This window comes from Jaculus jaculus, chromosome 17 (assembly GCF_020740685.1).
Source record: "Jaculus jaculus isolate mJacJac1 chromosome 17, mJacJac1.mat.Y.cur, whole genome shotgun sequence".
In the NCBI taxonomy this organism is placed as follows: Eukaryota; Metazoa; Chordata; class Mammalia; order Rodentia; family Dipodidae; genus Jaculus; species Jaculus jaculus.
Genome location: NC_059118.1, coordinates 30,673,990 through 30,697,266, shown reverse-complemented (window position 1 = coordinate 30,697,266; position 23,277 = coordinate 30,673,990). Strand labels below are relative to the sequence as shown.

At 46.3% G+C, this 23,277-nt stretch overlaps 1 protein-coding gene across 3 annotated transcripts in view; it reads left to right on the top strand.

Moving 5' to 3' along the window:
• The first annotated feature begins 234 nt into the window (after positions 1-234).
• Positions 235-23,277, top strand: part of Nmnat3 (nicotinamide nucleotide adenylyltransferase 3) — a 161,960-nt gene continuing 138,917 nt past the window's right edge. The window contains exon 1 of one of the 3 annotated variants that reach the window (XM_045136721.1): positions 235-254. The gene's annotated coding sequence lies outside the window, so the exon portion shown is untranslated. Of the gene's footprint in view, positions 255-4,704; positions 4,725-20,088; positions 20,199-23,277 lie in introns of those variants that run through there. The other 2 variants (XM_004663610.2, XM_045136720.1) reach the window with 2 other exon arrangements.

The window sequence follows — 23,277 nt, the reverse complement described above, 5'->3', positions numbered from 1 at the left end:
GATCACTGTAAATCAGAGGCCAGCCTATGCTACATAGTGAGACTTTATTTCAAAAAATCATGAATAAAATAATAACTTAAACTTTTATAGCACTTAAAAAAGTACAGATTCTGTTCTAGGTGTTTGTACCTATTGTTTAATCTTATTACCACATATGGTCATTCTCTCAAAATCGCAGGTGTGGAAACGGAGGCAGACACAGAGAAGTTAAGCAACTCTTACGCAGAGCTATGCAGTCAGCGTTGGAACACAAGGTATCTGGTGCCATAGTCTATGCACTGTCACTGTGCTTCTGCCTTACATAGAGCAGGGATGTGGCATGCTGTTGTACCATTAGTGATCTGAAAGGCCATCCATCTCTTGGCCTAGTAAGTGTGCAGAATTGTGATAATATATAAAGGAATAATGAAATGTCAATATACAGTCTTCTCCACTACAATCCAGATAAAAGATAAGCATTATAGGGTGCTGAATATGGGGGCTTACAGCTGTGCCTCTTGGCAGTTGGGAAAACATAGCAACATTGATTGCCTATAGTTGTAAAATGAAGAGCAAGGCCTCAAGTCATCTCCCTCTCTCCCATTAGGGCTTTGCCAGCATGGGGCCCTACAGTAAATGCTTGATTTGGGATGGCAGAGGACCTAAGATGGGGCAGCCAACACCTAGTCTAGCTTTGGTCTGCTGGTGTTAGCTTTTGAAGGCAGTATAACAGGGCCACCATCTCGTTATGGTCATTCATCACAGGGAACACTAGACACATCAACTGATATGAACTAGAAACCCTGGGGTTGTGGCACATGGTGACCCTGGCGTAAGACAAAAGCATTTCTCGAGAGGTTGAGGAGCAGAGACCTCAGGAAAGAGAGGAGAGGTGGGTACATTCAGAATTTTGTTTTAATATTTTATTTTTATTTATTTATTTGACAGAGAAAGAGGGAGAGAAAGAGAGAGAATGGGCATGCCGGTCCTCCAGCCACTGCAAACTAACTCCAGATGTACGTGCATCTGGCTAATGTGGGTCCTGGGGAATCGAACCTGGGTCCTTTGGCTTTGCAGACAAATGCCTTAACCACTAATCCATCCATTCAGCCCATTTTTAGAATTTTTTAATGGAATACTTTGAAAATTTCTGTAGAAGAAATGTATCTTCCTCCTCCTCCTCACAAGAGACCATCAACAAAAGGCACACCATTTTTCAATGCTTCAAAGTTAAACTTGGGCAGGGGGTGATTTATAAGAGCTTGTCAGCAAAAGTGGAAACATGATGAAGTTGGCCTTTCAGCAAGAGCAGAGACATCCAGACTTTCTGTTACTGTTTACCATCGAGCCATCTTCTAGATCGTACCAAGTACCAATGTGCGCCTGAAAACCCACACATGCTACAGAAAGGAAGAAAGATGCCAGGAAAGGCTTTGTTTAAGAGATGAATTGTTTAGAAGCGCAGAGTAATTTGGCTTTCAATATATTGGGAGACATAGCTGACCTTATGAAGTGACCTCTGGGGACTCTGAGAAATGCCCACCTCTCTACCTGCCAGTCTTAGGCCTCAATGGCATGACAAAACGGCAGCATGCTATCTAAGACTTATAACAAAGCCCCTTTGAAACACAAGCACACCTGACACACCTGGCCAAACATTATGTCTGACTGAAACTGAAATAAGTTATTTGGAGGGCAATACACAGACATATTTATAAAACAACACTTACCCTAGATCCTATAATTTGAGATTTCCTACAATATGGAGTGGAGAAGGAATTACAGGAGAAAAACATAAAATGTGAGAGGGTAGAAAATGAAGGAGCAGGTAGTCCATGCATTGATTCAGCCACCAGCTGGCCAATCCCAGATAGATACTACAGTGCACCCTCTTCCCTCTTTGAAAAGCTTTTGTTCTAATAAGAGTCTATAAACATAGCCAATGTTCACGTGCACTCAGTCAGCCTGTGAATATCCCCATTTTCCTAAGAAGGTCTTGTCTATGTGACCACAGAGCACACTGGCTGATGGTTATAACTGCCTCCAGGTTGCATGAATGCAGAGACCTTTTCAACCTCAGCTCAACAGAGAGGTTAGAATTTGGACAGCCCTGGGACCCTGTCAGTTCTCTGGTTCCAGCTGCAGTATGACTTTCAAAGGGCTTAGAAATAAATAGCTGTACCAGATGAAAGGTTACTAGCCAATCACCTGCCTGCCTGTTTTCCTTTCCCACATCTTGAATGGCCACATCCGGAAAAGAATACCTACGTGAGCCATGCACTGGCTTATAGAGGTGCTATATTGGTGATTTTTCTCATTGCTGTGACAAAATGCCAGACAAGAACATCTGGAGGGAGTATTTTTCATGGCAGGGATGGTGTGGCAGTGGAAGTGGAAGGTAGCTGACCGTACTGCATGTGCTGTCAGGAAGCAGGGAGAAATTAATACTGGTGTTCATCTTGCCTTTTCCCTTTTAATTCAGTCCTGGATCCCGGGCTCATGAGATGGTGTCACCCACATTTAGAATGGATCTTCCCTCCTCACTAAACCTCTCTGGAAATGCCATCAAAGACAGACGTGCCCAGAGGTGTCCAGTGACGTTGACAATGAAGATTAAGCACTACAGGTGCCCTAGGAGGCAAAGGTTAGACTTGCCATTTGTATAACTCAGCAAACTAAGTCTCTCCACCTGAGAAAATTGATACCAGCAATCTAGCCACTAAGTATAGGGTAGGGATTTGAGACCATGAGACGCTGACCAGGCCAAGCTGCCTCACACTTCTTAGCATGCTCTGCTCTTACCTTTGCCATGCTGTCACTCTGTCTTCCACACATGTTGAATGACTTTGCCCTACAAAGGTCATTAGGCCTTTTCTCAGGTTCCTCTAAGTTCCTTCCCTGTCTAGCCAGCTCTCCTGAAAGCTCTGCTCAGAGGACATTTCTTCTGGAATGCTTCCCCTGACACACACCACCTCCATGCTCCATGGAGGCTGAGTGCCCTGTGAGCTTCCATGGCACACCTGTGCTTCCCTCTGGCAAGTCTCATCAGTTCATGACACTGTGCTTGACTTCTCTGTACCGCTTGAGACCAGAGCCAGGCCCATCTCATGGAGCCTCAACTTCAGAGCGTAGAGTAAGACGTGGCTCAGCTGGGACTCAGTAAATTTTTATGGGAAGGAAGAAGTTGTTCCTCCCTCCCAAGGGAACCTGCCTCTTTCCCTATCATCTGACCTTCCTCCATCACCACCACCACCTGATTCTGAGATCCAATAAAGATAGCCACTTCCCTGGCCTCAGACCAGGGCCACAGATTCCCAGGCTCAGGCAGTAACTTGACACTGCAGTTAATTTTTAGTCTTCCCGAAGGGCGTGTTTTGCTGGCTGGTAATCTACAGTGAATTTTTAATCACAGATCAGCCACCCCCACCCCTCGCTGCCCTGACAGGTCTCAGCGCTGCTGTGTGCTGAGGGAGCTGGGCTTTGTTTGACTGTGATCTGCAGGGAAACTGATCAGGAAGGGGGATTGTTGCTTAAGCCTCTGTGCCAACTGCTGAAGCCTCGTGCAAACATTTTCTCATGATTACTATCCTATTGGTCCTGGGAGTTCTGGGACAGTTCAAAATGAAGAGAGTTGTCAAGTGTGTAGGGAAGGTCTTCTCACACCAGGCTTGAGGAATCCATGACAGTTGTTACCAGGGCAAGCTTAGTAGTCAATGATACCAAATTCTGAGGAGAGCCAACTTGAATCAGTTCAGAAGTCTTTTGTGCCCATGACCTAAATGAATCCTCAGGATAGCTATGAAGAGAGTTGTAACTGAAAGCTTGTGCCTTCCTGGATGCTTACAAGAAGCCAGACACTGTACATGCTGTCTTTGCAAATGCTGTCTGTCTTATATGCACAGCCTGTATGATGTAGGCAGGTTTGTTAATTTTTGTTTCATAGATGGTACTCTCAGAGATGGTGAGTCCCTTGCGTGACATCACACCGGGAGAAAGGAGGCCCTGAACTAAGATTCAGGTCTGTCTGGAAAGAGGGACTATGCACTAAATTATGTTGATGGCCTACATACTCTCTCCACAGATGAAGAGCTGGCAGGATTTGAACAAAGGTATAGAGAAATAAGCATGGGTGCTGGGTCCAGACAGAAGGGAATTTAAGTCTGGGCTCCACCACTGACAACAACATGAGGCCTTGGGCAAGTTGCTGAGTGTCCGTCTTCTGAAGTATAAACAGAAACAGTAGCACCTACAAGCCTTTTCACAGCAAGATCTAAGTGCTGCTGTGAAAAAATTTTTAAATTCCACTTTGATCATTTTCTAGATTGCTGAAGCCAGACATCCCTAGAAGCCAAGGAATCCTTGTCAGCTCATGTTTTTGCTCTGTCCAACTCACTCATCCAGTGTAACAGGATGAATTAAATAGCACTGCTGAGGCCCAACCATGCTTCACACACAGTGCTGTACACTTTGCTGTCCTGTAGACCTGCCTGCAAGGTGGGTAGTTTTATGAACAGATGAAGCAACTGAGACACAGAAAGGTGTACAGCTAGTCTCAAGCCTGGTCTAGACAGAGGCCAGGTTGCTTGAGCCCATCCCCTTACTGCCCATCCTGCCTGTGGTTTGCCACACCATGTGTCAGTCACCTCCTAGACATCTCTGTTTCCTTGTTCAGGGCACCTGGCCTCTCAATAGCAAATCAATCTCCCCTGGACAAGTTCGACTCAATTTTAAAAAGCACAGGTCAGGTGAGTTAAGAACTTAATGATTTAGCCTTCTCTCTTTTTATATTTCAAAGTAAATGCAATTGGGATATGTATAAGAGTTTCTCCCTTCTGTTTGCAAATAATGTTATTTAGCCTTCTTTTACTAAAGGGAATTTACTTAGGAGTAAAATAGAAAGAAAAAGGAAAAGAAGAAAAAAAAAAAGAAAGGAATTACAGTGAATAAAAGACCTAGGGGACATAATTACAGAAATTCTGTGGGTTCTGCATTAGCTGGAAAATTGCAGCCATTTCATTGTGGGAGTAAAGCTATTTTCTTTTATTTTAAAGTGGATCCTTCACCTTCCAAAGGGCTAATTATGGTACTGCCTACATGTTGTGCTCATAGGCTCCAATTTCATCTTTTCATTAACCACACTGGCAAATAACAAAATTGTGCTTGGACTCTGGAAGCATCTTCGTGCAGACTCCATAGCAGGCCAGGGGATGTGGTGATCACTCACTCGTGACTCAGCCCATGTTTTCCATAATTGGACCCCCCAAAGACCTTGTCAGAGGCCCCTCCTCTAGCTCAGCCAAGAGAAATTCATAAAGCAGGCAGGTGGGTGGCAGGAGCCAGAGGAAGTACAGGGAGGGCAGCAAAATGCCTGTTAAGCCCAAAATAATAAAATGGTGTTTGTGGAGAGTTTTTAATGATGTCGGAGAATCCCAGAGATATAATGCTTCAGATGAAAAAACAGGTTTTACAATATGTGGACCGCATGACTTCAACTATGTTAAATATATGTATACACACACATATCAGTATCATATAGTATTATGATATTTTATACTTAATATGCATCTATTAATAGAATTAGTAGATAATAATTTTTCGTTATTTATGTGTATATGGGCAGACATATGCCACAGGGACAAGTAACAGCCAAAAGAGACAACCTCAGGGTGTCAGTTCTCTCCATGCACCTTCTTTGAGACAGGGTCTTTCTTTATGTTGTTTTTGTTACTGAAAAGGCCAATCTAGCTAGCCCTCTACCATTGTGATTCTCCTGGCTCCACCTCTCATTGGTGTAGTTATGATGAGATTTCAGACACATTTCACTTATGCCTTAAGTGGGTGCTAGAGATCAAACTCATATCATCAGGCATTTGGAGCAAGTGTCTTTAAATGCCGAGCCATCTCCTCAGCCCTAAATTAGCAGACTTCTTTAATACTAACGTACAACACCTCAAGGCCCTGTTTCATAGAGAGGAAGCAATCTAAAGCCTCCTCTTCTGGATTTCAACACCCTGAGAAAATGGGATTCCATTCTGTAAGAAGTTGCCTCTGACCATGTCTTTCAAATCCTCCTTGTAGCTGAGTTATTAATCTCCTCAGGAGGTCTCAGCCCTGTCCAGCATGTTTGCACCCTCTCCCTAACTCACCATGTCCTTCTCAGGACAAGTGCATTTCCCAGGGCACCAGACACATCAGACTGTGGCATGATACAGACTTGATGGAAAGGACTATGGTTGAGGCCAGAGAAGACACTGTGAACTAAATGACCATGCTTCAGCTGATTGCACATTCTGAGCCCCAGAAAAGATCTTCCTGGAGTCTCTGACTAAATATGGGGACTCACTGGCCTTCGGAGTACTTGCTCCCTGTGGGCATGCACTGTGTGTGTGCATGTGTGTGTGTGTGTGTTCCTCTGTGTCACTTATCTGTCATTCTCTATTAATGTATTAATGTCCTCTACTCTCCTTCCCCTTCTGTCTTTATCTCTACTAGTCCCCCCCTCTCTCTCTCCTTCTCTCACTTTCTCCCTATATACCCCTGTCTCAGATGATCTCAGGTGTCCTATCACATTCAAAGCCCCAACAATGGCATATGTCTGCTTTTGACTGAAGACTAAAGAACGTTTTAGATTAATAATCAGAGAATTCAGAAAACTGCATTTTTTCCAATGCTTCTCATTCAGAAGAGCCAAGGAGAATAAGGGAGGAGATCTAATAAGCCCATTAAGGTGTCTTCCCAAACAAATGCTTGCCCTGTCCTTCTGCCCCAAGGCTGGAACCACTGAAGGTTTAAAAATAGGATGCTTTCATATGCCAAAATTTTAATACTGTCTTTGTGAGTGGCAAAGAATAGTTGAGTATCATCCATTTCTTCCTATTTTTCTAAATTTTCCAAATTTTCCATAGCAAGAATAAACTGCTTTATCATAATAAAATGTGCAATGTGCTAGGCACCTGCCCAGTATCTGATTTAATCTTCACAATAGCCTTAATAGGGAGAAGTTTATATGCTCATGTAGAGGTTCAGAAAGATTAGGCAATTTGCTCAAGGTCACACTAGTAGAGGCTGAAATGAGACTAAACCTTAGGTCCTCAGGCACTAAATCATAGTGTGTGTTCAGAGGCCCATCCTCCCCACCTGCAGGTACACATCCTCACACATACCTGGCAACATACTATATCACCTTACACCCCATTGTAAGGGTGAATGGTTCCATATAGTATGATGCACAGGGTTGGCCTTCCCTGTAGAAAATTCCGTATTTCCAACCCATTAACATCAGGCTCAGCCCTGTGACTTATGGGTTGGAAGGACTATGGATCCTTAACATGTAGAGAAATTTGGTTAATAAAACACGGAAGAAAATGACATATCACTTTTATGCTGGAGTGTTTGGAGCCAGTGTATGCTTCTCCATGTCCCTCTCTTTCCTCTTTTACAAGCTAATGGCCCCAAGAATGGCAGTGCAGTGTGTAAATAGGGTGTTAAGCAGAGCTGTAGATGACCATAATGGATGTATGGCTTAGGCAAAAACTAGATCTTTGTTTTCCTAAGCCACTGAGATATGGGTATCTTTCATGAGCCCAGCGTTACTGAATTTAATCTAATCTAAATTGTTCCATACATGTAAACCTGCAGATGTTTAAGTAGTTACTTGCATATTTTGTACTACCTCTTCTTAACAGGGAAAAGCAAGACATGGGCTAACTAAAGCATTAGTTTGAAACTCCACTTGTCCTTTCTGAAAATGACCAAAGGACAATTACCTCCTCCTCCAGGGGATTTATGCACAGCATGCTTCCTGATGGGGCAGACTGTCAGAGTCTGTCCCAACCACAGGTCTTGGAACTGCTGGCCAATTAGTGAGTGGCTGTGAGTCATTCCAGGACCAGGTGGAAGGAGTGCTTGGCTCCTCTCCTCCCCTCAAGGGGCACTGAGCTCCCACCAGCTGTTGCCACAACTGGAGGCTGCAGCTTCAGGTGCCATCTGGGCACAGTGCGAAGCAATAAAGACAGACAGGATGGAGGTTTGGGGTAGTGCAGTCAACTATACTTTCCTTTCAAGACCCAAGGAGCTGAAGGCCCTCACAGTCTGCTCTCTGTGCCATTGGCAACATCACCTCCTAGGGAAGAATGGTGTCTTAACCCAAGAGCTACATACTGCGTAAAAAGAGTAGCTGTCTTGGGATGGAGAGATGGCTTAGCAGGTAAGGCATTTGCCTGCAAAGCCAAAGGACCCTAGTTCGATTCCCCAGGACCCACATAAGCCAGACACACATCTGAAGTTCGTTTGCAGTGGCTGGAGGTCTTGGCATGCCCATTCTCTTTCTCTCTTTCTCTCTATCTGCCAAATAATAAACTGGGAAACAGACAGGAGAGAAAAAAAAATACCCTGCCCTACCACCAGGCAAGACCTGCAGGTGATCCTTCAAAGTATCCCCTGGTGGGCAGCAGGATCATCTCATCCTTATGTGACTCAAGGGTAGTTCTGCTAAGGTGTCTCTTTTCACTTTGCTTTTTTCTCTCATTCTTGCATTCCTTCATTTAGTCCATCACTCTTTCTTCCACTCATTTCATGGTTCATTCATTCTCTGGTTCACACAGCCAGCAGGAAGAGGGTCTGAGCACCAAAGTTGGAGCAGCAAACAGAGGAGATACAAGCAGGAGTGCAGGGTGGGGCCAGCAGCCCAGGAAGGGGATGCAGCCAAGGCTCCCAGCTGAGCCTCCCTGCGAGGTGCAAGAGCTCAGTGGTGAGGTCTTCAGTTTGAGCTATTATTTTAGGATCTGTGATGAGGGATGGGAGTGGGCATCATCCTCACTAAAAAAGCAAAAACAAAATCCTGCCTCACTATAGTTGTAGCCCAAACCCTGTACACTCTGCCAGAAGCTTTGGGTCAGAGATAAGAGTCAGATGCGGGACCAAAGCTGCACCATGCCTTCCTGTAGACACACACCTTTTGGTAGAAGGTGTGGCTGACAGGGATATGCATTGTTCAGACATGCTTTCAGCAGCGAATGGCTTGTCAAGTGGGAGCTTTCCTGGCATCCTTGACTATGAGCTTCTTAGTTCTCTCTGGCTTTCAAATCAAGGCCATTCTTACAAGCCAATGACCAAGCAGAGGGGAGGTGAGAACCTAACCATCGTTGCCCAAGGCAGACCTCTTCTTGGAAGTCTGCAGCTTGTCTGACAGTGCCCCTTCCCAGACCTGCTTCCCTCCATGTGTCAAACCCTGTGGACCTTTTGCACCTCTCCATTTACCTCAACATCTACTTCCTGGAGAACCAAGCCAGCCCTGAAGGACGTGGTAGAGGGAAGGAAGAATGAACAGGTTCCTGTCATGCTAGGAGCACTGTACTTTGACAGTGAGCAGTGTTTCTTTTAAATTTTTTTATTTGTTTGTTTGTTCATTTATGAGAGAGACAATGGGCCCACCAGGGCCTCCTGCCACTGCAAAAGAACTCCAGACACACACACCACTTTGTACATCTGGCTTTATTTGGGTACCAGGGAATCATGCCAGGCTTTGCAAGCATGTGCCTTTCACCACTGAGCCATCTTTTTAGCACCCTTCAAGTGTTGCTTGATGGTCAGGGATGCAACCTTGCATGGTCAGGAATCCTTCCATCTTTCTATACTTCCACCAGTGGTAGGATTCTCTGCAGTTGTTAGGATATCATAACAGGGACCTGTAGTCCTTCAAGACCTGAATGGATAGACTGGGCAGAGCACTGACTGTGAGCATTAGAGTAGAATATGCAAAGAATTCCTGAATGCTCCAGGCCCTATGGGTGCATGGGCTATCAGGGCCTTGCTGAGGCAGGGGAGAGTAACAGGGCTTTGCTGCAGTACATAGATCCAGGAAGGCTGAGTGGGGGAGGAGATGACTGATCAACACTTTGATAGATGAGCTCCCAGGGGACACAGGTACAAATGATGACCCATGGTGTGCTCTATACACATTTATTCAGAACTCACAATTAAAGCTATCACTAAGACTTCTTTGGACACTAGCAAAAAAAAGTCCATTCTAGCTAAAATAATAGGAACGGTTTGTAGGGAGGCTAATGAGAAGCTGAGGGATCAAGCAGAAAAGCAAACAAAAGAAGCCTGGAAACTGCAGGGTCTTTTGTGTTGGGAGCTTGTCTATAATTTGACCAGGGCATAAATGTGAAAATGGGTGAATGCCACTGGGATGAATAATATTGTCAACTTGATAACTTCTAGAATCACCTAGGAGACAAATCCCTGGGCATATCTGTAATGAAGTTTCTAGATTAGTTTAATTGAGAAAGACCCACCCTAAATATGGGAGATACCATTCCACGAGCTGGGGTCCAGGACTTGTCACAAATGAGAATGTGAGCTGAGCTCCAGCATTTGTCACTCTTACCTGACTGTGAACTGGATATAACCAGCTTCTTCATGCCTGCCACTGCACCTTCCCTGCTCTGATGAACTATATCTCCTTAAACTGTAAGCCACAGTAAACCCTGCAAAGTTACTGCTTGGCAGACATTTTTGTCATACAAGGAAAATAATAAATACAACTATTGTGTTGTGCCTTAGTTTCTAGTCAATTAATTAATCTTAGCTCATGGCTCAATTTCTAGAGAGAGGTACAATGTCCTCCCAGAGCCAGGGCATGGTCTGATGCCTTAATAGGAAAGACAAAATGCATCTCAAGACACCAGAAGAAACTAGGAGCGTGTAAGGTCACAGTCAGGAGAGGAGTTGCTATGAAGCCAGTGGCCATCATTAAATGCAGCACACAAGTCCAGTAAAGGGAAGGCAAGGATGTGCCCCCAGGAACAGGTAATCAGCAAACCCAACCTCAGGATGGAGGTAAGGATAGAAGCTAGATGCTGTGGGTTGAGCATTTAATCAGGGGAAAAGGTGTACACAGAGCCCAACTTTGAGCAGGACAGATTAGAATAGGAGAGATGGGTAAATAGAGATCACAAGTAAAGAGAATTCTTTCATGGGATAAGAAAGAGTCAAGCTTCTTTATTTATTCTTATTTTTAGTTAATTTATTTTTATTAACAACTTTCATGATCACAGACAATATCCCATGGTAATGCCCTCCCTCCCCCCACTTTCCCCATTGAAACTCCACTCTACATCATCCCCCTCCCCCTCTTGATCAGTCTCTTTTATTTTGATGTCATCATCTTTTCCTCTTCTTATGATGGTCTTGTGTAGGTAGTGTCAGGCATTGTGAGGTTATGGATATTCAGGCCATTTTGTGTCTGGAGGAACATGTTGTGAGGAGTCCTACCCTTCCTTTGGCTCTTACATTCTTTCCGCTACCTCTTCTGCAACGGACCCTGAGCCTCGGAAGGTGTGATAGAGATATTGCAGTGCTGAGCACTCCTCTGTCACTTCTTTCCAGCACTATGATGCCTTCTGGGTCATCCCAAGGTCACTGCTATCTGAAAAGAGAAAGTTCTCTACTGAAAGTGAGCATAGCATTAATATATGGGTATGAAATTAAGACAAGTGCTTACTGGGAAGTTTGGTGAGCATAGTATATACATTTAGCCAGACAGTAGCAGATGTTACACCCCTAGAGCTCGTGACTACCCCTGTTGTAGGTTTTCAGTATCAAGGATGTATTCCCTCTCAGGGAGCGAGCCTCCAGTCCAATTAGAGGGCAGTTGGTTTCCACCATGACAGATGTGCAACTATTGCACCTGCTGGCTCATTTGGCCTGGCTGACCAAGTTTAAGGCTTGCAGTGTCCACTGTTGAGTATCTTTACTGATGATTTCTCTCTCTCCCATTGAGCTGCATGCAGAATGGCTTCTTCCAGCTTCTGTCGGCTGGTGTACATGGAGGAGGTTTTCAGCTCAGTAGTTGAGCTTCTTTATCAGCTAAGAAGAGGAAGCAGGATGGGAGAAGGGGAAGGCCCAGTGGAGAATAACAATAACATAGGGGTGGGAGGAAGGGCAAGTGGCTAGCACTGGCCTCTGAACATTGTCTGTGTTGTTCCAGTTTGTTCCTTGCTGCTATGAATGGATTAAAAATCAATTTCTTGCTCCCTTTTTGCTCTCACTTCAACCTCTGTGAGAGTTAATTTTGTATGTCAACTTTACTTACTAAAGAATATCCAGGTAGCAGGTTAAAATATTATCTCTAATTGGGATAAGGGTATTCCCAGAGGAGACATTGTAATCAGGAGTGTGTCTAAAGATCTGCCACCACCAATGAGACAAATTTTTCTTTTTCTTTCTTTCTCTTTCCTTCTTTCTCTCTCTCTCTCTTTTTCTCTTCTTTGTCTATCTTCTCTTCCTTCCCTCCCCCCTTCCCACTAAATTCCTTCCTCCCATCTATCCCACCGACTGTCCCTTCTCCATCCTTGAGCTAAGGCATCCATTTTTTCTCTTCTCTTGTCTGCCTTCAGACTCAGGGACTTGCCCTGGTCTGCCTCCTGCCCCACCCCCTCCCACCCTGCTGTAGTTCCCAAGCCTTCAAAGATTCAAACTAAATTATACCGCCAGCTTTCATGTCTTTCTAGCTAGCAGAGAATCGACAGATTGTAGGACTTCACAGTTTCCATAGTCATGTGAGCCAATTCCCACAATAGATCTCCTCTTATATATTTCTATATACCATATTTGTTCTGGTCCCCTAGAGAACCCATATGATAAATACAACCTCAAATTCACATTGAAATCAGAACCATGTCTTTGTACAAAGAACTGGAATTATCATTCCAAGGAAGTAGAACGTACAAGAAATCAGAAGACTAGAATTCCAGGACCAATTTATGTTACAGGTTTATGCTGGATGCTGTGTTACTGAAACTCAAGCCCAGTGACTTGGCCACGTTGCTTAATTTTCTTGTGAGTCAGTGGGCAGAGAGTTTGGCATTGGCATGGCAACTCCTTGATGGATTGAACCTGTAGTACTCCTGCTACTTGCACACTGGCCCATGATTGGCAGGTAGCTTTAAATGTCATGCTGTCACCTCATAGACTTAAGATGGCTGCTTGGCCTCCAGGATTATATCCATGTTCCAGGCCAAAGAAAAAGGAACAGGCAGACTTGAGTGCTCCTGTGTTTGCAAAGCAAAACCTTCTTAGTTAAACCAAGCCCACTCTAATTTGTGTCTCATGGCCACTCTAAATTAAATGGGATTAGTATCACACCCTGGCTTCTGGGCATCTCTGACTTCCTCTAACAGCATCCTTGAGGTTTCCTTTGGGAAAGTGGTCCCACTCTACAGGAAGAGTCATAGGAGGAGAGTAAATGGGATGCCTACCATCAACATCCGAGAATAATCCCTTCCCCAGACAGCCAGTGGAGCGAGTCCTAATCTTGGATAATCAGAGGGCCTTTCCCAGGTCTTGTACTCATGAGTGAGTGTGACAGGGCTGGAAGAAGCCTCTGGAGTTTATTCATCTATCCCTGTAGCACTTCTCAAACAAACCATGGCACTTAGAGCTTGCTCCTGAAGGATCACGTTCTAGCTTCCCAGCACTGCCTCCTTTCCACCTTTCCAAGACCAGTTTACCAGTCATCCTATAAATCCTGGAGGTCTATTCTCACCAATAAAATCTTTTCTACTCAGTGAGAAAAGACCATTTCTGCTCTCTATTACACAGAATCAAAAATCCCACCATTTTCCTGCGGCATGTAACCCTGAAAATCACCTCTCCACTTTGGGTATGAGATGAATAGCCTATCATTTCCAAATGATGGGCTCTTCCAAAAATGTTCTTTTCTGAACAATGCATTATGGCTTTGATCCTTTACCAAGGAATCCCAGATGGACATCAAAGCCTGGATTCAGGCTGCAGCAGAAACTCCATTAGGAAAGGTAACTTCAGCATTGGTGGGCTGATATTGGAGCATTTGTTAGGCAGCCAAATCTAGGTAGCTGTTAATCAAAATCCACTCAGGAGTTAACCAAAATCCATGTGGGTAACACAAGGTTTCCGTGAGCAAACAGGAGTTATTTAGGGTCTTACTGTCATAGTTTTAAGAGCCCACTTACAATTCTGCAGTTTCAACTGTGCTTGATTGCAAGATTCTTAATTGCACCACTATGAAACACATCTCAGGGAGCATGTGTTTTCCACAGGAAAGCCTCTTCCACAGCAGACTTTGATCTGCCTTGCAACATCTCAGCATGAACCAGAGAGGCTCTGCAAACTCAGAGTCTATACTTTTAAGGGAAAATGACTTGGTTAGAACAACCAAGTGGCCCCAGTTTGGCCTTCTGTTCTAGCAAAATCTCATTGCTTAGCTGCATGTAATAATCCATGAAACATTTCTATCAAGTTTGGTGTGTGAATTGTGTGATTGCAGAAAGGGTAAAGAAACTGAGAAACATAAAGACAAAATATGCAGAAAACAAAAATAAGTGAGATCTTAAATATTTGATCAAGCTTCTGTGTTCAGGTAACCAGTTACCATCTTGGGATCCCAAACACAAGCAGAAACCATAGAACTCCATCTTGCATTATTCAGGTGACCAGGGGATCTTTATTCTTTGTTCTACTTTTAAATGAATGTGTAGCCTTTCAAGCTAACCTTTATTTAAATATTTAATACAGACAGTGGGTCAAATATAAAATGGCAAAATTTCTCACTCAAATGCTCAAGCTGTAATTATGATTCAGATTATATATAATGCAACTCAGCCATTTCATTTCCCTTTCTTTCCTATGTTCTACCGAAAGAAAAATCCAGTGTATATTCGTTAAGTCTGCATTCTAGAATGCTTTTCAGCTTTGTGTTTAACTCACTATATTTTTCATTCATTCATTCATTCATTCATTCATTCCACAAATACTATTTGAATACCTACCATGTACAAGGCAGTGATCTAGGAGTGGGATATCATGATACAGATCTTTCACTGAAGTGAAAGAAACAGGTAAGTCAAAACATATCAATGGCAGGTTGTGCTGGTTTGAATGAAATGTCCCCCATAAACTCATAAGGTTTGGATACTTGGTCCCCAGCTGGTGACAATTTGGGAAAGTTGTAGAAAATTGCTAAAGAAGGATGAGGGTGAATCTTGAAGTTGTTACTAGTCCGAGCTAGCTCACTCAGACTACTTCTTTCCCCTGCTGCTGTGAAAAGGTGTGAGCCCCAGCCGTCTGCTCTGCATGCTTTCCCTGCCATGATGAAGCAAAATAAACCCATTCTTTCCATGAGATGATTGGGTGTTTTGTCCTAGCGATGAGAAAGTAACTGCTACACAGGTAATAAGTGCTGTGAAAGGGATGGTATATGGGAATGTAGCCTTGATTTTTAGATAAGATGGTCTATTAAGGAGGAACTGAAGCCGGGCATGGTGGCACATGCCTTTAATCCCACCACTCAGGAGACAGAGATAGGAGGATCACCATGAGTTCAAGGCCACCCTGAGACGACAGAGTTAATTCCAGGTCAGCCTGGACCAGAGTGAGACCCCACCTCAAAAAACTAAAAAACAAAACAAAAAAAAGAGAAGGAAATGAATTAGGCAAGCGACCTTGAGTGTGGGGGAGTATATCATGTTAGTGAATGAGAACAGCAATGCAATAATAGCTCTGAAGGCAAGTAAGCCTAGTGGGTCTGTAGTTGTTAATTTCCCCATTGCTGTAACTAAATACCTGACAGAATCACCTTAAGGGAAGGAGGATTGATTCTGGCTCATGGTTCAGAAGGCATGGTCCATCATGGTAGGAAAGTGATAGAGGCTGGAGCAGATAGATCGTGGTGGAAGCCTGAGGTGTGGATTAGAAGTAGGGCAATGTTATCATCCCCAAGGCCTCCCTAGTCACCTATATCTTCCAGCCAAGAACAGTGTCCCAAAGTTTCCACATCCTCCCAAAATAGCACCATAGATGGGGACCAACTACTCAAAACATGAGACCATGGGGAGCATTTCACAACCACAAGAGTGTCCACAGAAGAACAGATGACCAAAGACACCAGAGTTTAGGAAGGACCAATATTCAGGATAGAACTTAGGAGAGCTTTGCAGGCCATGGGGAGACTAGAGATTTTAGCCTAATTGTGGTGGAAGCCACTTGGGGGCTTTTGCACAGGGAGTGTTGTGAACTGATTCATGGCTGGAAGGGGTCATTCTCTTTGAATGGTCAGCATGGCTATTGGGGGCTTTTTCATGGAGGCCTGCTTCAATGGCCATGAAAGACTCCACATGAACTTGGTGTCTGGTCTTTGGTTGTAAGGAGCCCTGACCATATGAAACACTTGTAGAGGTTGAAAGTTTACTGTCTTTTGGTCATTTTAAAAGACCACCAGCCTCCTTTCACACATTGTATTTTTACCCCACCAAAGCTTGTTCTTTCTGAGAGCTCCAAAGTCAAGGTTAGAACAAGCTCATCTAATTGTAGAGGCTGATCAGCCAGTGGTCCTATCACAACACATCCAAGGATCAGTTTTTCTGAACATCCCAAAGCATAACCTAGGACTCTCAGCCAGCCACACATCAACTGCTGCTCCCACAAAGATTCCAGGAGGACACAGGTGACAGAAGGAAACGGCAGAGCGGTATTATGCTCCAATTTGATCTCATTTTGGGCTTTATGCTTAGAAATAATTTCTTTTTGTTGTTGTTGCTTTTGTTTTTGTTTTTGTTTTTTCAAGGTAGGGTCTCACTCTGGTCCAGGCTGACCTGGAATTAACTCTGTAGTTTCAGGTTGGCCTTGAACTCACGGCGATCCTCCTACCTCTGCCTCCCGAGTGCTGGGATTAAAGGCGTGTGCCACCACGCCAGGCAGAAATAATTTCTTAAATGTTAAAGAATATGAGCTAATTTGTCAGCTCACTTTTGTTCCTTAGAGACTTGCTTCCTGTAGACTTTCCTGGGGTTGGGCATGTTCTTTACACGGCTTTCTAGAGTCGTCCCTCGGGTCAGTGCTTTAACCACCTGTTATAGAAGCTAGCTCGCCAATTCCTCCTCTTTGGGAACGTTTCCTTCCCTGCATTTCATCTGCCTTCTTCCATTGGTGTTCCTGCACCTCCTGAAAAAACAAAACAAAACTCTTGCGCTCAACTGCTGGTGCTGGAGTCCACTTCTGTGAGACTCAAACTGACTATGAGAAATCCACCTGGAGCAGGCATCTTCCAGGCACCTTCCTGGAGCCTTAATAGCAGATAGCACTCTGCAGAAATTAAACTTATCAATAAGGGAGAAATTCAAATCCCTGGCCCCATTATACCCATGACCCGGTAGCCATCTTTGACCACAAGCAAGGGGTATGACAGACTGACATCTAGGTATTCTCTTGTCTGAATTTCTCAGCTCCTGCTTCTCCCCATTAGGTTGAGCAAGCCTGGCCATTATATGAGGTTCTTTCTTTCTTTGTTTTTTCTTTTTTGTGGCAGGGGGAGGATAGGGTCTTGCTCTAGTCCAGGCTGAACTTGGAACTAGAACTGCTCTATGGTTTCAGACTGGCCTCGAACTCACAGCAATCCTCCTACCTCGGCCTCCTGAGTGCTATGATTAAAGGCATGTGACACCACACCTGGCTATCTTATTTTTCAGAGAGCGATAGAGACAGAGAGAAGGAGGAAGACACAGACAGAGTGAATATGGGCTCCCCAGAGCTTTCTGACCCTGAAATGAACTCCAGAGACATGTGCCACCTTGTGCACCTGACTTTATGTGGTACTAGGGAATCAAACTCATGCCTTTATGCTTTGCAAGCAAATGCCTTTAACCACTGAACCATCTCTCCAGCCTATGTGAGGTTCTCATCTCTCTCCAGTTGCATACACAGCTGCTTTTCCAGGGAGCCAGCTTCCTCCCAGGCTGGGCCTTAGCCTTCACTGGTCCGGGACAGAATGCCTTCCTCACATGGGGAATCACTGACCAGGCTTTCCTCTGGCTCTGTGGCCACTTTCTGAGTCTCAGCCTTGGGCCCTGAATGAGAATGACTTGGCCTCTAGTTTTAGTCCAAGGACTGTAATCAAACCTGGAGTACCAAGTGCTCCACATAGATGCTTAGAAATCCCCAAACTATTTGATGAAGCAATCTGCTGGTACACAAACTGACATCAACAAGAGAATATCCATGGTGGTTAAATGTGAAACCCTCAAAAGACTCCAGTGTTTTATTAATCGTGTGACTTGGGTCTCCAGCCACCTTGTTGGAGAAGATGTCACTGGGGGCAGGTCCTTGGATCTAGCCCAAAGGTGTGTCTGGGGCAGATCCGATTCCTGCCCAAAGGTTTAGAGGTCTCAGGCAGGGGTCCTACTTGCTGCCTGTTTTTTATTTTATTTTATTATTTTATTTTTTTTGATGTGGTTTTTGCCTGCTGTTTGTTGTTTCTCTGTGTTTGGATGTATTCTTCTGCCACTGATGGAACATCCCCTGCCTCCTCTAAACTGTATCCCATTTGGCTGTTCATCTCAGCATTGTAGATCTGTCTGCTACAGAAATTACTGTAATGTCCAAGAAAATTATTCTTCAACACTTAACTATTGTGCCACCTAATCCAAACCCAGTGTGGTAGGAAGGGGTACAGAGTTGCTCCAATCAGAATAAAGGAAACAGATGGAGGCTTGGATAGGTAAAGTGGCTTTCTCAAGGTCAATTTCCCGAGACACATCTTACATCCTAAATAGGAGAGGGAGGACGCAGAGGGCATGAACACTGTCTCTTTCCTCTGAGTGGGGAAGTCATTTTGCCCTGGGTACTTACCCAGGATAAGCTGCCTCCCCTTTGAGCTGATGTGAAACCAGTGAGAGTCAGGACACTGTGTCTGCTTCGCCAGCTTCATGGGGCCACACTGTGAGGTCCAGGGACAGAGACCGAGCTGGAACTAGCTTCAAAAACCTCTCCCGCACTCAGATGAGGATATATCATTGCGGTTAAGCAGAACTGGAAATGAAATACACAGCAGCCACGAACGCTTGGCATAATCCTTTATGTCTCTTCTTGCACGCTCCAACTCACCCCATCACGATACCCGATTGGCAAAAACGGGTATCTGGACCTTCAAGACCTCTCCCTGCCTGCAAGGTTCTTGTGAGCGTTGGGAATTATGGAGGGTTCTGGGGCAGGTAAGAAACTAGACTGCATTAGAGAAGCAAATTAGGGTCCTAAATGTCAGGCTAAGGACTCTAATCTTCTAAACCCCAGTATTTTGTTGTGATTTCTTTTTTCATTCTAAATGAGTGTTCAATTGCAAGCTCCTAGTCTGTATTTTCTTCCTAAAGCAGCCCTCACTTCCCCATCCCCCTAATTATGGTAGCTTCAGGCCCTAGAAAGCCTTCCTCCTCACCAGGGCAGGGCTGGAGAATTGAGGTGTAAATTTTTTAGGACGAGGGAGCAGGGACGCAAGAAGAGAGTAAATCTTCATCTAACAGGGCAGAAAGTCAATAGATAAATCTAGATATCGCTATGTAACCTTTTTTTCTTTTCTTTCTTTTTTATCTTTTTTTTTTGTGAGAAGAGGTGACCACCAGCAGAACCAGACAGATGGACTGATTAAAAAGGGTCGTGGGTGGGAGCAGCGACAGGGGCTTGTTGCTTTCATCTAATGCAACGATAAGTACTAATTTCATTTTGTAGAAACTCTTCATGAACTGCCTTGATATGTTCTTAGTCCAGACTTTTACGAAAGAAAGTAAAATTAAATAAAGAGACACGGATTACAAAACAAGAAAATACAAGGCAAGCAATAGAAAGCGGGGGTGGGGGATGGGGGAGAAGATGGTGGAGACCCGCGGGGCAGGAGCAGCGGCAGCAGCAGCGGCGGCGGGGATGGGGCGGGGCCCGGCCAGCGGCGAGGGGGCGGGGCCCGGCCGGGGGCTGGAGGGGCGGGGCCTGGCCAGCGACGGTGAGGGGGCGGGGCCTGGCCGGGGGCTGGAGGGGCGGGGCCTGGCCAGCGACGGTGAGGGGGCGGGGCCTGGCCGGGGGCTGGAGGGGCGGGGCCTGGCCAGCGACGGTGAGGGGGCGGGGCCTGGCCTGGTGCTGGAGGGGCGGGGCCTGGCCAACGGAGATGAGGGGGCGGGGCCCGGCCGAGGGCTGGAGGGGCGGGGCCTGGCCAGCGGCTCCTCAGGCTCCGCCCACCGCGGGCAGCGGGGTGCAGGGTCAGGTCGGCCCGGCCCCTCCCCGCCCCCGAGGGCAGGCTGGATTTGAAGTTGTTCCGGCGCAGGCCGCCCTGGGACCCGCGCTCGACTCGGGCCCGCCCTCGGTCCTCCACCCTCGGAGAGTCGCCGCCTGCCGCCCCCGAGCCCCGAGACGCGCAGGTAAGCGCAGCCGGGGCCGCGCGACTCCCGGCGGCGGAGACCGGCGCCCCCGCGCGCTTGGGCGACAGGTGGCTGCGCAGCGCCCGCCCGCCTTCCAGAACTCCGCGCCTTCTCCCCGGGCGGCAGGCCCAAGCCCTGCGGTTACCGCTCCGCAGCAGCCAGACCAGGGTTCGAGTCCCACCTTCAGCACGCGGGTAAAAATTTAAGTGTCCAGCTGGGCGGCGTGGTGGCGCGCACTGTTAATCCCAGCGTTAGGGGGGCAGAAGTAGGAGGGTCGCCGATCGTTCGAGGCCACCGTGAGGCTGCATAGTGAATTCCAGGTCAGCCTGGGTTAAGGTGAGACTCTACCTCATTAAAGCAAAACAAACAAAAAGTGTCCAGTAAATAACCAAGGACTACCCTCTTGCCACTGGGCTCAGTTCTGATGTCTGCCCCCATAGAGCCCCGTCTAGAGAGGAGACCTACATAAATAGACGATAAACTAGTATGCAGGTTAAAACTGGCAGTTGTTGTGAAGATAGAAAGCCCAAGGTGCTGGAGAGCTTTTATCATGCTCTTGACTACAAAACTGCAGGAACTTGCACCTCAGTGTGAATCACTGAATTCTACAGTGAAGAACCAAGGAGCACTTTTTAAAAAAGAAATACTTAATGTGTTTATTTGAGAGCGAGAGACGGGGGGGGGGGGGGGGGGGGGTGGGGCGGGGGGGGTAGATAGAGAGAAGACCACACCAGGGCCTCTAGCCACTGCAAATGGAACTCCAGATACCTGTGCATCTGGCTTTACATAAGTACTGGTGAATTGAACCTGGGTCCTTTGGCTTTTCCAGCAAGCACCTTAAATGCTAAGCCATCTCTCCAGCCCCCAGGGGGTCACATTTTGTTAGGATGGTATGAGGCTTGTTTGAGGAAGGTTGGGCTGGCCTGCACAGAGCTGGGGCTAACAAGTTTCTTTGTCTCAGCTTTCTCCTCTGTAAGACTGGACTGTTCTTATCCACTGGGGGTTATGAGAAGTGTTGCTTCGCTTCCAGCACTGTTGAGGGGAGCAGCAGGGCGCCAGCAATGGTGTACAGAGGCACCTCAGGACTGAACTTGGCCATCTGCCTCTGCATGTACCCACCTCATGTTCCAGAGTCCCTTTCTCCTCTGTCAAGTGAGGGCTTGCTGGTAGCTTGAGGCAGGCCACTTTTTCTTGCTCTGAGGATTCAGAAAGAAACCAAACACAGACCCTGCCCTACTGGAGCCCATCGGGGTTGGCCAGGTGGCATAACGTGATGGTTACAGCCTGGTGGAATCCAGAGTCCGCTGCTCTGCTTCCTGCCAGGTACACATTTCCCACCTGTCCCTGTAGCTCCCCAGCTCCGAACACGTGACTCCCATTCCTGCGAGGAAGGGCAGTCTGTTCCTCACTTCCATGCATGGCTCTCAGCTGTGGGGTCACCCTCAAAAACCAGCCAGAGGACTCCCTGCAGGCTGGCATTGCGGAGAACCCCTCAGAACTTGAGACCAGCACACATTTGGGAGTGTTCAGCCGCTTGGTATATTTTATGGCTGGAATGATCCGAAAGTCTTCTGTGGCTTTGTTCACACTGTTGGTGTAGACTTGAAACTTGTTCGTAGGAAGTTGGCTGGGGTACCAGAGACAAGGGGGCACAGTTGAGAGAGGAGCCTGGCACTATGTGTGGGGAGTGGTCAAACAGAGAAGATGTTAACAGAAGGGTTTTGGGAGGAGGAAGGAGAGGGTAGCCTCTGCTCCTCACAGGCCATGACTGTGTGCTGGCTAAAGAGAGGAGGGGCTCCAGAATTGTTGGCAAGGACCCGGCCCTTTCCAGCCTTGTGGCTCACGGGCTTATCCTTGGCTAGTGCAGACTGTGCTCACGTAACAGTACTCGGCATATAGCTGGCCCTGAAGAAACCTTAACTCTCCTCTTCTTTCCCTGAGTAAGTTAAAACAGGAATGCTATAAAGATAACGCCTACCTCAGATGGTCACTGGGGGGAGTTGATGAGAAACCAGAATATTCCAAGCCATGCAGGCCACGTGCGACGTCACTGCCCTTGCTGCGGTCCATTCCTTATCTGAGCGGACGTTGGTGGAAGGAGGCAGCGGGAAGGCAGGGCTGGGGGCAGAACCTGAGGAACAGGGCAGGCTGATTAGTCTTGAGGGACTGGAGTTATCTATGGCCGTGGTCTCCACAGAAAGCAGCAGCCTCTAAAGAGAGGGCTGTTCTGCATGATAACAGGGCGCCAGGCAGCCACACTGGCAGAAGCTCAGGAAAAAACAGCAAAAGTTGGTGAGAAGAAACCAGTCAAAACAGGTCTGAAATTGTCTTCAGAGCTTGTTGACCCCTGCTGTCCCTGTGGGTATGGTAGCACGGGCATGATGGGTGCCTGCGTCTGGCGTGGCTTACTGAGTGGCCTGAGAGCTGTGATGTCCAGTGTTGTAACCCCTACACATGGCAGAGAAACAGGGCCCACTCACCCTAAGCTGCCTCAGCAGGGAGCCACGCTCAAAATACATGAATAGATGAATGGATGGAAATAAACCTGAGAGATGATTTTCACCATGTATAAGGATTACGCGATAGAGAAAGATAACATTGAAGCATTTCCTGAGAGCCAAGCCCTTTCACTTACAAGGAACCTTAGTGCCAACCCCAGGGCTGTGTAGTCCCATAGTCTGTGTGTCCTCACAGGCATACAGAAGCTGTCTAACCCTATCCTCTGCATCTGTAAGATGGGAATCGTGCCCAATTTACAGGACATTAAGCAAGCGCTGCGAAATGCTGGCCTCGGTGCGCAGCATGGAGCCTGGAGCCTGGTGCTCAGTAACAGCTGCTGGTATCTTGATTATGTTGATTCACCCTCTCAGTGACCAGAGTCATGAGGACAGTGAAGGCCACTGGCACAGATGTGTGCCGCCAGTTCTGAACTCAATTCCATCTGGAGCAAAGGCACTCCACAGACACTCACCACACGTGTGCGTGACGCGCAGTCAGCTTCGTGTGCATTTCTCTCATTACTTAAAGCACTTGACTATGTGAGATTTTAAAAGGAAAAATAAAACCTGCAAAATTATAA